The sequence below is a fragment of the Lathyrus oleraceus genome, chromosome 6, assembly GCF_024323335.1.
Source record: "Lathyrus oleraceus cultivar Zhongwan6 chromosome 6, CAAS_Psat_ZW6_1.0, whole genome shotgun sequence".
NCBI classification, from domain to species: domain Eukaryota; kingdom Viridiplantae; phylum Streptophyta; class Magnoliopsida; order Fabales; family Fabaceae; genus Lathyrus; species Lathyrus oleraceus.
The window spans coordinates 471623662-471639305 of record NC_066584.1 but is presented as its reverse complement, the minus strand read 5'-3'; positions in this window follow the sequence as shown (position 1 = coordinate 471639305).

Sequence of the window (15644 nt, the reverse complement as noted above, 5' to 3'; positions counted from 1 at the left end):
AAGCTTGAAGCTAACGGAAGTGCCGGATTAACTCAGGTAAGGGGGGTTTATCATCGAATAACGGGTATTATGGGATGATATGTACTGGGTAGTGAGAAACTATTGTTTTACCTCTGATTTGATTGATGCATGCTGAAATTGGTAGAATATTGGATGAACGGAATTGGGATTAAAATTGATGAAATTCGTAGGAATTAGAGGTAGAAACGTTAGAAAATTTTGGAATCGAAAGTGTATCATTCGTGTTAGATGAGATGAATGAATTATGTGTGAAATTTGGACTGTGGAAGGTTGGATTGGGTAGATCTCGTAGCAGAGAAAGCCATTGCAGATCTGAGAGTTCTGGTCTCTGGTCATACGCGTATGGCACTAGGCAATACGCGTATGAGATGGCTGGTACGCGTATGGCACTAGGCAATACGCGTATGGATGAGGAAGATGATGTTTTGAACGTGTTTTGGTCTCTGTTGGTACGCGTATGGGAATGTGATACGCGTAGCATACGCGTATGGGCGTGGGCATTACGCGTATGGATTTGGTCAGGCGTGGGCAATACGCGTATGGGCATAGGCAATACGCGTATGGGCAGAATTGTGTATTTTCTGTGCTGTTGTTGTGCAGTTTTGGTTGTTTAGACTGAGTGTTGTAATTCAGCTGATGTATGACATATTAGGGATCATTTCCCGTGGCTTTGAGTAGTATAGGTATTAGTAGAGTGTACTAATACTGTGGTTGTTGTTTGGCATGATCTGATATGCTTATGTGATAAAATATTGAGGATGTCTGATGATATGCATATTGTTGTGAATGTATATATTATGCATGGCATAGCCTTTGGGGCTGTAGCTAATTCTCATGGTGAGGAATTAGTGAGTGAATCATTGTGGATTTGTTGTTGATGTTTGCATGCTAGATGATTAGTGTGCATAGTCTAGCCTTCGGGGCTGTAGCTAATTCCCATGGTGAGGAATTGGTGAGTGAGTCATTAGATCTCAAATGAGTGGGACTAGTGAGCTTAGTAGCCGTATCTGAAGTTGATCGGTGAGCTTGAACTGTATGTTCAAGGATAGTCGGTACCGCATGTGTGGAGTCTCATTTCATAATGAATGTATGGCATATAATATGAATGGATGTATTCCAGTATTATATGTGTGTTATGTGTTGTGTTGTTGATGTTGAGTATGGTTGAGATTATACATATGCTATATGTTACTGTTGAATATGATGTTGGAACGGATATTGCCGTTGCTGAGTGCGTAGTCTGATTAGGGTGAATTGATGTGTTAATTACTTAGCATTACATGTTGTTCTATAATGCTTATTATATTGATTGAGGAACTCACCCTTACATCTATTTTTTCAGGTAACGAGCAATGAGTTGAGTAGAAGCTAGTGCTATGGAGTCTAGTGTCGTCCTTAGTGGGTCATGCTCTGGTAGATGTAACATCGGGAGGGGATGTTTGAATATGTTTTAATACAGTTGTTGATCAACTTTACATGCAATGTAGTACATGCTTTGAATGTCGATGTTTTGTATCCGCTGCGAATTATGCAAAAGAGTCTTATTTTGATTAAATAAATGAGCATGACAGGATATTTTGATAAATGTTGTGAAATGATTGTGTGACACCCTTCGGGGCATAATTACTCTGATTGATATATTATTATTTTAATTAAATATTTTGGGGTATTTAGAAGGGTGTTACATTTCTGATCATACTCATAAATGTATATCTGTTCAATTTCCCTTTATACCTTTTAATAAATTTGGGCCTTGTGATACTTGACATTTTTCAAATCATAAAAATGTCCTTTATCATGTTAGTACTACTTTATCATCAAAAATATTTAATCTTATTCATGCTGACATTTGGGGTCCCTATTGAAGGAGAATTGCGATCCAAAACGCAGCGGAAATTAAAATTTTCTCCTTTAGAGATCCTTACGAATGGTCATGATCAGTGATAGAATATTTACCTCTTGTGACGATTGAAACCTTTGGTGCAGATCTCTTGTGACGATCAAAACCTTTGATGCAGATCCACGGAGCGATCACGAACGATGACAACGTCTCTACTCAGTCCACACGAACGGATTCCTTCAATCTCAGTGCTAGCTGGTACGAATGAAGGCTTTGAGTGAGAGAGAGAGAGAGAGAGAGAGAGAGAGAGAGAGAGAGAGAGAGAGAGAGAGAGAGAGAGAGAGAAAACGAAAATAATGCAACCGCCATGAATGCTTCTGCACAAGGGTTCTATTTATAGAACCACTTGTGTGGGCTTCAAGCTAAAAGCCCACTTAAGTGTATTTTGGCCCATATCTTATAATATGCCCAAAATCACTTAAGCCCATGGTACCTTACCATATTTCGTATTCTACTCAAGTACACCGTACCTTACGATGTTCTATAATTCACTTAAGGGCACCGTACCTTACAGTATTCCTTAGTTACTTTATCTCTCATCAATCCGTCCTTTGTGTGTGACCCTGTAGGTTTTCGTGACGTTGGCAATTATATTAAATCACGCATTTAACATAATAAACAGTGAGCATTATCTAGCAACACATCACTGCTACCCAAGACACGAAAATGTCATGTGATCTGACAAAACCTTCTGTGATAATACTTATGTGTATAATTACCCTTTTGCCCTTATGTATATATTGAACACAAGGCATAGACCGTGTCATCCTTGTCCAGTTCAATATTGGGCCCATAGACATTTATCCTATTACGCAGGATGGGCAAATTCCATCTAGGTCACTCATGTCCCTTAGCATGCTTCGTGGAGTACCCATCAACTGTCTTTATGAGAATAACTTATGACACTTTGCATAACTTTCTATATAGTATTCTCATAGCGGGTCAATCCGGTATAAATATTACTCTTAATATTCATACCTATGTTTAAGACTTGATAACTCTTTATCCATGATCCATGAGATGTGATCATCAGTCTACAAACATAATAGTCTTAATGCTTTAATGTTATCCCACTTCACACTAAAGCTCGACTACGGATACTTTAAGAATAGTGTCCTTATGTTTAATGTGATCTCATGATTAAGTCATACTTGATACATTAAACAGACTAGCTATTCTAGGGACTTTATTAAACAAACGTAATAAAGAAAAAGCCTTTTATTATTAATAAATAATTCGATACAAGTACCAAAAGTATTGGCCTCTAGGGCTTACACCAACAATCTCCCACTAGCACTAGAGCCATTCAGGCATACCCTTAATACCCATAGATCTAGTATGGCCATCATGCTTCTGCTGCGCAAGAGGCTTTGTCAGTGGGTCAGCAATATTGTCAAGTGTAGGTACTCTGCATATTTTCACATCTCCTCTATCTATTATCTCTAGAATGAGATGATAACGCCTAAGTATGTGTTTGGATCGTTGGTGAGATCTAGGCTCCTTGGCTTGTGTGATAGCACAATTGTTATCATAATAGAGACCAATGGGATCCACAATGCTAGGGACTATGCCAAGTTCACTAATGAACTTTTTGATCCAAACAGCTTCCTTTGCTGCACTTGAGGCAGCAATACACTCGGCCTCGGTTGTAGAATCAGCAACTGTATCTTGCTTTGAACTTTTCAAGCTCACAGCGCCACCATTGCAGCAAAACACATAACCATTGGAATCATTCATATTAAAGCGTCTCAGCACCTTGTCTATGTACTCTGACTTAGGCCAAGCATTTTATGATCTATCTCTATAGATTCTGATTCCTAATATATAGGCTGCTTCACCTAGGTCCTTCGTAGAAAAGCATTTCCCCACCCAAGACTTTACTTGTTGCAGGGTAGGGATATCGTTTCCAATAAGTAATATGTCATCTACATATAATACCAGGAATACGATCATGCTCCCACTAACCTTCTTGTAGATACAAGGCTCATATTCGTTCTTGATCCATGAGTGATACATCACCTTGATCAGTTATGAGATATCCATATCTCTCAGGTAGGTGACGTATCCTGTTTGGCCTACGTTGGTCTTGTTCTACTTGAGCAGGTTGCTCTTACACAACTACTTGTGTTTCCTGCTCTAATTCATCCATAGGTGTATCAGTGCTTTGTGATTCTTGAATTTCTTCAAGCTCTACTTTCCTCCCACTGGTTCCTTTGGAAATAAAATCCTTTTCTAGGAAAACTCCAGTTAGAGCGACAAACATTTTGCCCTCAGAAGGATTGTAGAAGTAATACCCTCCTTTTTTTCTTTAGGATACCCCACAATTAAGCATTTGTCAGATTTTGGCTCAAGCTTAGTTGAAACTTGTCATTTCACATAAACTTCGCAACCCCAAATCTTCATGTAAGACATATGTGGTTTCTTACCACTCCATATCTCATATGGTGTCTTCTCAACCCTTTTGAATGGAACACGGTTAAGTGTGTAAGCTGCTGTCAATAGTGCATGACCCCAAAAGGAGTTTGGAAGATCGGCGTGACTCATCATGGATCGGACCATGTCTAACAGGGTTTGATTTCTTCTCTCAGATACACCATTCCATTGGGGTGTTCCAGGAGGAGTGAGTTAGGATAGGATCCCACACTCTTTCAGATGGTCATCAAACTCTAGGCTTAAATACTCACCACCTCGATCTGATCGAAGAGTTTTAATATTCTTACCTAGTTGGTTTTGTACTTCATTCTTGAATTCCTTGAACTTTTCAAAGGACTCTGATTTGTGTTTCATTAAATACACATAACCATATCTACTGAAATCATCAGTGAATGTGATGAAGTACTGAAAACCTCATCTGGCTGGTATGTTCAGTGGTCCACATACATCAGTATGTATGAGGGCCAAAAGATCATTAGCTCTTTCACCTTTTCCTGTGAATGGAGACTTTGTCATCTTTCCAATTAAACAAGATCTGCATGTCTCATATGATTCATAATCAAAAGAGTCCAAGAGTCCATCTTTATGGAGTTTGGAAATGCGTTTCTCATTTATGTGGCCTAATCGACAATGCCAAAGGTAAGTTGGATTTAACTCGTTAGGTTTCATCCTTTTAGTATTAATGTTATATACAGGCATTTCGAGATCAAGGACATACAGTCCATTGCTCATTTGTGCAGTAGCATAGAATATATCATTCAAATAAATTGAGCAACAATTGTTCTTTATTATAAATGAAAAACCAAACTTGTCCAAACAAGAACTGGAAATAATATTCTTGCTAATTGCAGGTACATAATAACAGTTCTCTAACTGAATTATTAAACCACTAGGTAAAGTTAATACATAAGTTCCTACGGCTAAGGCAGCAACCTTTGCTCCATTGCCAACTCGTAGGTCAACTTCACCTTTTGCCAAATCTCTACTTCTTTTTAGCCCCTGCACATTTGTACAAATGTGAGAACCGCATCCAGTATCTAATACCCATGATGCAGAAGTAGATAAATTTATTTCAATAACAAAAATACCTGAAGTTGAAGTCTCTACTCCATTCTTCGTATCTTCCAGGTACTTTGGGCAGTTTCTCTTCCAGTGTCCGGTCTTACCGCAATGGAAGCGGGTGTCTGCCTTTGCTATGCCTCCACTAGGCTTCAAAGCAGCAACAGTGGGTCTGGGTTTGGCAACTTCCTTGCCTTTCCCTTTATGACCCTGCTTGGTGGGCCTTTTGTTCTGTCTCTTTCCATTTCCGATCATCAGAATGGACTTCCCTTTTGTCTTCAGATTCTGCTCAGTTGTTCTTAACATTCCTAGTAGTTCAGGAAGAGATTTATCCATATCATTCATATTGAAATTTAGGACAAATTAACTGAATCTATCTGGCAATGATTGCAAGATCAAATCAGTCGCAAGTTCCTTTCCGAGGGGAAAACCCAACCTTTCAAGGTTTTCCACATACCCAATCATCTTGAGTACATGGGGACTTACAGGGGATCCCTCAGCTAACTTGCTTTGAAAAAGGGCTTTTGAAACTTCAAACCTCTCATGCCTTGCTTGCTCTTGATAGAGCATCTTCAAGTGTTCGATCATATCGAACGCTGCCATGTTCTCATGTTGCTTTTGCAATTCTGAGTTCATGGTAGCCAGCATGAGACAAGCAGTTTCATTGGCATCATCGACATGCTTCTTATAAGCATCTCTTTCTGCCTTAGGTGCAGAACTAGGAGGTTCCTCTTCAGGAACAGGAGTCTCCAAGACATACAGCTTTTTAACATGTTTGAGGACAATCCTCAGGTTTCGGTGCCAATCCAGGAAATTTGTCCCAGACAGTTTTTCCTTGTCAAGGATTGATCGCAAGATGTTGTTAGAGGTGTTTGTTGTCATGGTAATCTACATAAGAATTAATGAAAATATAAGTATCATTGACATATTTAATTAGGCCTTTAATCAAATATGCTCCCACTATTTTACTCAAAACAAATGACCATCATCATTTGATTCGGAAAAACCCGTTGGAAGATTTTCTAGTGGGTCGAGATCCATATTTCACTTCGTTCTAAGTCCGTGTAGGCGGATTACACAAAACTAGGTTATTTAGGTAGGAACTCCTTCCAGTTGTATCTCATACAACTCTCGAAAATTTCAGTTGGGTGAATAACTCCTTATTCCAATCCATCATATGGATTATTCCCAACTCTTGCTTCTAAACATATATAATAAAATTATATTTAAGTTTGACTCATCGTTTTAGCAGTTGGATATTACAATTATCCCATCGCATCTTAACTAATACAAAACATGCACCTCGCGTAGGCGAAACCTACATTATTCGATACCAGTCTTGATGAGTGCTAAAACTTGGAAAGCAAACATATATAATATTATTATAATTTGTTTAGTTAAGTTTTACCCATTGTCTTAGCAGTTGGATATTACAATTATCCCATCGCACCTTACTAATATAGAACATGCACCTCGCGTAGGCGAAACCTACATTATCCGATACTAGTCTTGATGAGTGCTAAGACTTGGAAAGCATAAACTTAATATTTTAGTTTAGGGAATTGCAATTGTTCTGATCTCACCGGCTTAATTATCATATAAATCGTCTCTCACATGCATCAACATATATTCACATGCATCAACATACATACACATGCATCAACATACATAATGAAACAATTATGGCCCCTAGCGCAATTGTTCTCCCAAGCCAATGAGAGAACCTAAGCTAACCTAATAACGATCTAAGCTTCTCCAAGCAAGATCTTCAAGGTTGTCCTCCATTGATATTGAATTCTTCTCTTTCTTCATAACATTGTCCTCCTTTGATATTGAATTCTTCTCTTTCTTCATATCATTACATTACAGAAGAAACTCGTTTTACATACGAGGGATTGAGATGATAAAAGAAGTTACATTAAGAGATTAAAAGGAGAGGCACGACACGCATGTCGTATTTAAAAACCCAAAACAAAATGAAGGAAGACTAAGGCCATAATTGATCACAACAAGGCAATAATAACAAACACATTATTATTATTATTAATTTTTAATTCCTTTAATTAATTAAAACCAAATTAAATTTCGGCGACCGATCACACTACGCAGAGTTAGCCGGGGGTTCCGCTGCCCGGTCAGCGGACGGTGGTTCGGCTGACCGATCAGCGCCCCTGTCCAAAATTTTAATGAACAATTCATTTGAAATGGACATTGTTTTGCATCAACACAACCCTTGCGTAGTCACAAAACAGAAACCCCAAAATTTTGACTCTGTGAGTGTGACGACCGTCACAGGCGTGTGACGACCGTCACAGGCAATTTTGGATCTGTGAGTGTGACGACCGTCACAAAGCATGTGACGACCGTCACAGGCTTGTTACGACCGTCACGGGCTTGTTACGACAGTCACGCATTCAGCTTGTTACGCTCGTCACGAGCTTCACGCGGCCAAAATAACAGAACTTTGAAACAGTCTACAGACCTCTTCCAAAAAGCCCTAAATTCACAAATTTTTGACGGCACAACCCTTGCGCCGTCACCAACCCTAATGCGCCAATTTCAGACCGTCAAACACACCTCGATTGTTGATTCAGTATGATTGATCAACAGGTCATTGCTTCACCATACTAATGTCGGATTCCGAAGCAAATGACCATTGATCGCTCAAAGGAAAACAACCATTTAGTGTTTGAATGAACGAAACAGAAACAGTATATCACATATACCGTACTTTGCATTAGGATTACTTATATCATATATAAGTTGATCGGTCTCAATTGCGTAACCTATGGACGACCGATGTATCGCTGCTTCACCATACTAATGTCGGTATCGAAGCATAGTCAACATCAATCATCCAACTCGCACACTCATGATGCCAAATTTAATTACCCGTTTAATTAATTGATTCATTCTGTCTTTTAATCATATTAATACAAAAATTAAACAGCTATCCGATTCATGGTTTCGTAAGTGGCTCTGATACCACTGAAGGAGAATTGCGATCCAAAATGCAGCGGAAATTAAAATTTTCTCCTTTAGAGATCCTTACGAATGGTCATGATCAGTGATAGAATAGTTACCTCTTGTGACGATTGAAACCTTTGGTGCAAATCTCTTGTGACGATCAAAACCTTTGATGCAGATCCACGGAGCGATCACGAACGTTGAACGATGACAACGTCTCTACTCAGTCCACACGAACGGATTCCTTCAATCTCAGTGCTAGCTGGTACGAATGAAGGCTTTGAGTGAGTGAGAGAGAGAGAGAGAGAGAGAGAGAGAGAGAGAGAAAACGAAAATAATGCAACCGCCATGAATGCTTCTGCACAAGGGTTCTATTTATAGAACCACTTGTGTGGGCTTCAAGCTAAAAGCCCACTTAAGTGTATTTTGGCCCATATCTTATAATATGCCCAAAATCACTTAAGCCCATGGTACCTTACCATATTTCGTATTCTACTCAAGTACACCGTACCTTACGATGTTCTATAATTCACTTAAGGGCACCATACCTTACGGTATTCCTTAGTTACTCTATCTCTCATCAATCCGTTCTTTGTGTGTGACCCTGTAGGTTTTCGTGACGTTGGCAATTATATTAAATCACGCATTTAACATAATAAACAGTGAGCGGTATCTAGCAACACATCACTGCTGCCCAAGACACGAAAATGTCATGTGATCTGACAAAACCTTCTGTGATAATACTTATGTGTATAATTACCCTTTTGCCCTTATGTCTATATTGAACACAAGGCATAGACCGTGTCATCCTTGTCCAGTTCAATATTGGGCCCATAGACATTTATCCTGTTACGCAGGATGGGCAAATTCCATCTAGGTCACTCATGTTCCTTAGCATGCTTCGTGGAGTACCCATCAACTGTCTTTATGGTTATCCAGTTACGGACAACGTTGGATCAGCAATAAAGCACTCGACTCTACATCTAGGGTCCATAGTGGTTTCAGGTCGAAGAGTGGTATACACCATTATCACCATGAGAATAACTTATGACACTTTGCATAACTTTCTATATAGTATTCTCATAGCGGGTCAATCCGGTATAAATATTACTCTTAATATTCATACCTATGTTTAAGACTTGATAACTCTTTATCCATGATCCATGAGATGTGATCATCAGTCTACAAACATAATAGTCTTAATGCTTTAATGTTATCCCACTTCACACTAAAGCTCGACTACGGATACTTTAAGAATAGTGTCCTTATGTTTAATGTGATCTTATGATTAAGTCATACTTGATACATTAAACAGACTAGCTATTCTAGGGACTTTATTAAACAAACGTAATAAAGAAAAAGCCTTTTATTATTAATAAATAATTCGATACAAGTACCAAAAGTATTGGCCTCTAGGGCTTACACCAACACCTATTCTACCCCGTCTATTGATGGTCACAAATACTTTCTTACACTTGTAGATTATTATAGTATGTTTACTTGGATAATCTTAATGAAAATGAAAAGTGAAACACGAAAACATCTTTCTACTTTCATATACTTCATTGAAAATCAATTTTGCATGTATTTGAAATATCTTAGAAGTCATAATGGTCCCAAATTTTTAATCTATAACTTGTTCAATTCAAAAGTCATTTTGCATCAATGTTCCGACATTGAATGCCCTCCACAAAACGGTTTGGTTGAACAAAAACATCAACACATTTTAAATGTTGCTGGATCTTTTTATTTTAAAGCTCATATTCCTAATTTTTTTGGCATTTTTCTATTCAACATGTTATGCATCTTATAAACCGTATTCCCTTTCCCTTGTTAAATAATAGGTCCCCTTTTCAACATATTTACAATAAACCTCCCACATTATTGCATTTAAAACGTTTTGGTTGTCTTACTTTCGCCTCTACTAGCCATGCTCATAGATCTAAGTTTGACCCTCGTGCTAGAAAAAGTGTTTTCTTAGGATATATGCATGGCACAAAAGGGTACTTATTATATGACTTGCAATCACATGATTTCTATGTTTCTAGAAATGTTGTTTTCTATGAAAATGTTTTACCTTTTAACATACCAACCACCCAAAAGACCAATTCCCCACACCTCCCTCATGAACCTTATGAAACTGGTGTAAAACCACATCCACTTTCACAACCTATTACACCATATATACCATCATATGCATTCCTACATCCCCTTCTTCTTCTGCCCTTGATACTTCCCCACCTCATAATCCTTCACCACCCACACCTCCACCTATTCCCTTACGACAATCCACCAGGACCAACCGACCTCCTAGTTACCTAAATGATTACCATTGTGACTTCCTCCAATAGTATTCTACCACCAATATTACTTCTCATGGTACCTATTTTCCCTTATATTCCATTTTAAATTATGATAAGTGTTCCTCTAACTATAAAAAAAAATTTCTTTCCATTTCTTCTCAAACTGAACCTAGAACTTATAATCAAGCACGTAAACTTGAATGTTAGAACAATGTTATGAAAACAGAATTGGATGCTTTAAATTCCACTAACACATGGTCCATATTTAATTTACCCAACAATAAGAAGCCCATTGGTTATAAATGGGTATACAAAATCAAATACAATGCAGATGGTTCTATTGAGCGCTACAAAGCTCGTTTTGTAGCCAAAGGATGCACTTAAATTGAGGGTATTGATTACTTCGACATGTTCTCTCCTGTTGTTAAACTCACCATGGTACGACCTCTCCTTATTATAGCTTCTATATAAGGTTGGTTTTTTAGAATAATTAGATGTTAATAATGATTTTTTACATGGTGATTTAAATGAATAGGTTTACATGACTTTACCAAAAGGATTACTTCTTACTGATTATGTCTCTTCTAGTACCAAAGTTTGTAAGCTTCAAAAGTTCATTTATATACTTAAATAAGCTAGTAGACAAGGGTACTCTAAACTTATCGGTTCTTTAATTTCCATTGGTTACAAACATTCACTTGCATATTACTCTTTATTTACTAAGCGTACACGCTTTTTCTTTACTGCTTTGCTGATATACGTTGATGATATTTTTTTATTTGGAAATAACATTGACGAAATTAATTTTGTGAAAACCTTTCTTCATGACTTTTTAAAATTAAGGATTGTGGAAATCTTAGATTTTTTCTAGGAATCAAGGTAGCCAGATATCCCGAAGGGATAATGATTAATCAAAGAAAATATACTTTAGAACTCTTGGAATATTCAGGCCATCTTGCTACCAAGCCTTCCAAAAGACCTTATGATACCTCCCTTAAGCTTGATTCTCATGATTTTCCTCTCATCGAGGATGAATCTTAATATGGGAGGCTTCTTTATTTAACTGCTACTCGACCGGATATAACCTTTATTGTCAAGCAACTTAGTCAATATATCTATAATCCAAAAAAAATCACTTTAAAGTGGTTATTCGTGTACTGCAATATTTAAAATCTACCTCTATTACATATTTATATTATTCTTCCACTAGTAACAAGATGCTTTCTGGTTTCGCAGATTCTGACTGGACTACTTGCCCCGCCTCTAGGAAATTTATGACATGTTATGCAGTTTTTCTTGGGACTTCCTTACTCTCATGGAAATCCAAGAAGTAGAGTACGGTCTCTAGGAGTAGCTCGGAGGCAGAATACCAAGCATTAACAACTTTAGCTTATGAAATCCAATGGATGCACTACATTTTTCAAGATCTTTATGGCCCTCTTCCCCATCCTAGCTTAGCATATCGCAACAATAACTCAACAATTTATCTCACACGCAATCCATCATTCCATGAATGGTCAAAACACATTGAAATCGATTTTCATGTTATCTGCAAAAAAATATTGAATTCGATCTCATCAAGTTGTTTCCCATCAGCACCCAAACTCGTATAGAAGATTTTTTAACAAAGCAGTTATAGAAATCTGCCTTTAACTTTCATATTTCCAAGCTTGGTTTTCTCAACCTTCACAATCCAGCTTGTAGGGTGTCTTACACATAGGTAACATCACTTAATATTATTTACTTTATTATCATTATTGTTTCTGTATGTAACAAACTATTCATATTATTTAGGCTCAACTGATATACATTGTATATAAATACATAGGCCTTTGGTTCCTTCGATTAATGAGACAAATATTTTCATTCATTTATTCCAAATTGCATGGCGTTTGCACTTCCACATTGTGAGAAATCATAGATACACTTCAAAAAGAATCAGAAGAGTGTGTCTCTACCATCACAGTTTTAGAAAAACGGGTTTAATCACTAAACTCCAATCTAGGAAACTTGATACAAATGGAAAGGAACTTGAAAAAGAGTTCAAACTTGATTGATGAAATAATACAGGTTGGATATATGAAAGAGATGAAAATTCCCTCATAGAAGGTTGAAAAGAAGGATAAGGTTATGAAGTCGGATCACATGTCACAAAATTGTGGTCAACATATGGCACCCCATCATAGTAAGAAGAAGAAATAACCTCTGATATGCCATCATTGTGGTATATATGGACACACGAGGTCCTATTTTTTCGAATGGATTAAGTAAAAGATCATAGGTCGCAAGGAAGACCATGTTCAGAATAGGTGTAAATTTGATGCTTCATTATCTAGCTCTAGAGCTCATACAGAACATAAAGTTTACTCGAGGAAATGGTGGTATGGTAGTTGTGAGGGTACCATGCTCATGGCTAGAGATAAGACTACTTAGGGAAATCGAGCAAAAGTAAGAATCAAGGGCTCGGGGAGATTGGTAAATCTTGTTTAAGAAGAGGTTCCACTGAGAAAGGGATTATCTACTAATATGAAGCAACTAGATGATCAAATGAGGAATATGAACTTTAACAAGTGTGAACAGTTGGTCAACAAAGGTAAAGAAGTTCTTATGATGAAGGTCATATCCAAGAAAGACTTCAATGGTTTGCAAGACCTCAGGATTGATAAAACCTTTGTGTATGAAGAAGAAATAACAACTAAGATGCCAGACAATATGTATCAACATCTTTCTCAGAAGTCTGAATTATCTCATGTGGATTGGGTCATTAAAGGGAGGGTTGATGGTAAGAATGAAGGTCCTCCCATTTTTGAACAACCTACAATGGTTCAGAAGAATAAGGTGAATAAAAATAGTGGATATGGAATAATTACCTCTCATATGTCTAGATGTATGACAACATGATATGATGGCCGGTGAAGCAGAAGCTAGTGCGTTGAAGTCCATATATAATGTGTACGTATCAGATAAATATGGTCTAGCTATTGTTGAAAGTTTGAGTAAGTTTCCACTCAAGTTTGGACCTATGAAAAATCATCATGACATTCTAATGACTTCTGGAAAAGACTCCCAGGAATCAAGATTAAGTAGTCCAGATGGGGATAACAACGTGCCAGACATTTTGTACAACATGTTGACAAAGTCTCAAGTTCATAAGGAGAATGATGATATTCGTGAAGATGTAGAGGGAAATGAAACCATTGCTAATAATGGTATGATTTCTAACCTTGAATATGCTCTAGAATATGTGAAGACACGTGAGAAAGGAGTGATGAGCAAGAATGAAACTATTCTTCTAGATTGTACTACTGAGATCATCTCAAAGGAAACATAATCTTTGAATGATATGTTACCACAAAATGATGAAGAGAAAACTACATATGTAGTTATCATGATATTTGTTGATATGGAGGTGGAAAGTACCCACATAAGTTGCCATTGGAATGCCACTCCTGATATCAACATAAAAGATTGTAACGATCTCATGACAGACACTATGGTGGAATGTAGAACATTGCAGACTATTCAATAAAGGGTGACTAAGCATGAGTGTAACATAATATAAGATATTTGATATCTTCCTGATCTTCAAAAAGGGAAAATGAAGGGTTTCCCAAGTTATTCCAAAGAAAGAAGATGCATAAGACTTTGGAGGAATAATCATTTGCTCAAAAAGGAAAATGAAGATGTCACTCTAGATACGTCAGACATTATGAGTAACATGGTGGTAACTAAGTTCCCTACTCATACGGAGAATCAACATACGGTTACTGATAATTGTGAAGAAACCAAAATGCCTAAAACCGATGATAAAGCAAATACCTTATTAGGGAGGTCCAACTAATCCGTTGTCGCACACGAGTCAAAAATTAGTAAATAAACTGTAGTATAAGAAAGCGACACTCGAGTCGTATCGCAAGGACTTTAAGTTAATTTAGCCAAAGGAAAGAAATGAAAAAGTGGGATTTTAGATTTTCAGACAATTGAAAATAAAGAAAACAATTACAATTATGATCAACAGATTAATCTATTGGTTCGGTAATTTCATACTTATAATCAGTTATTATATCACAAATTCCCTAAGAATATTCAATTCCTATTTGATTATAATCTCGATTAGACAAGCTCAATCAACATCATATGAATTATATTCCTATTTACCGCATTAAGCATGAAGATTGAAGATCAAGAACAGTTAACGAATAAGTTAAGTTAATACGCGAAGTTAAGGAACATACACCAATCAAATTTAATAAATCATATTCTATGAAACTTGAATTAAGAAAACAAGGCACATAAAACATAATTGAAAGGAATTGAATAAAAACTAGGATAATATAATAACCTCAAGGTCTTGATGAAAATCCAAAACAGTGGATTATCCTTGGAGTTTAGTCGGCCATGTAATCCTAGTACTCTTCTTTATTTCTTAAAAATTGTCCTATCTTTCCTAATTTTATGTTTAGATTAATAAAGAAAATTGGGCTCTAAGGGCACTCGTCCCGAAAAACATAAATTCGGCCCAAAAACTAATTATTTTATTAAATATGACACAAAAACTAATATTTTAACTCCTCTTCACTATGAGTTGGCTTTTGACATCAACGTAAAACTTGTATATTTTATTCTTAGCTTTCTAACACATATTAGAACGAGTCAATTGGGTACTCATATCTCAAGTTATAATTTGCACAGTAAGAAGGTGTCAGACTATAGTTATTCTGAAAATAAGCAACATAAATAAAATATAAATACATTTAAACTTAACTTCAAAAACATATTAAAAGCAATGAAAATAACGCGAGAAGTCATATAATTGTCTTAGCACAAAGTAAAATATGGTGTATTAAAATGAACTGATCAAATTCCTGAACACTTGAATTTTTTCAGTCTGAGTAAAACTTTAACTTCAAAATTTAAAACAGAGTAAAAACAGAATATGCAATTTCAAACATTTTCAGGAT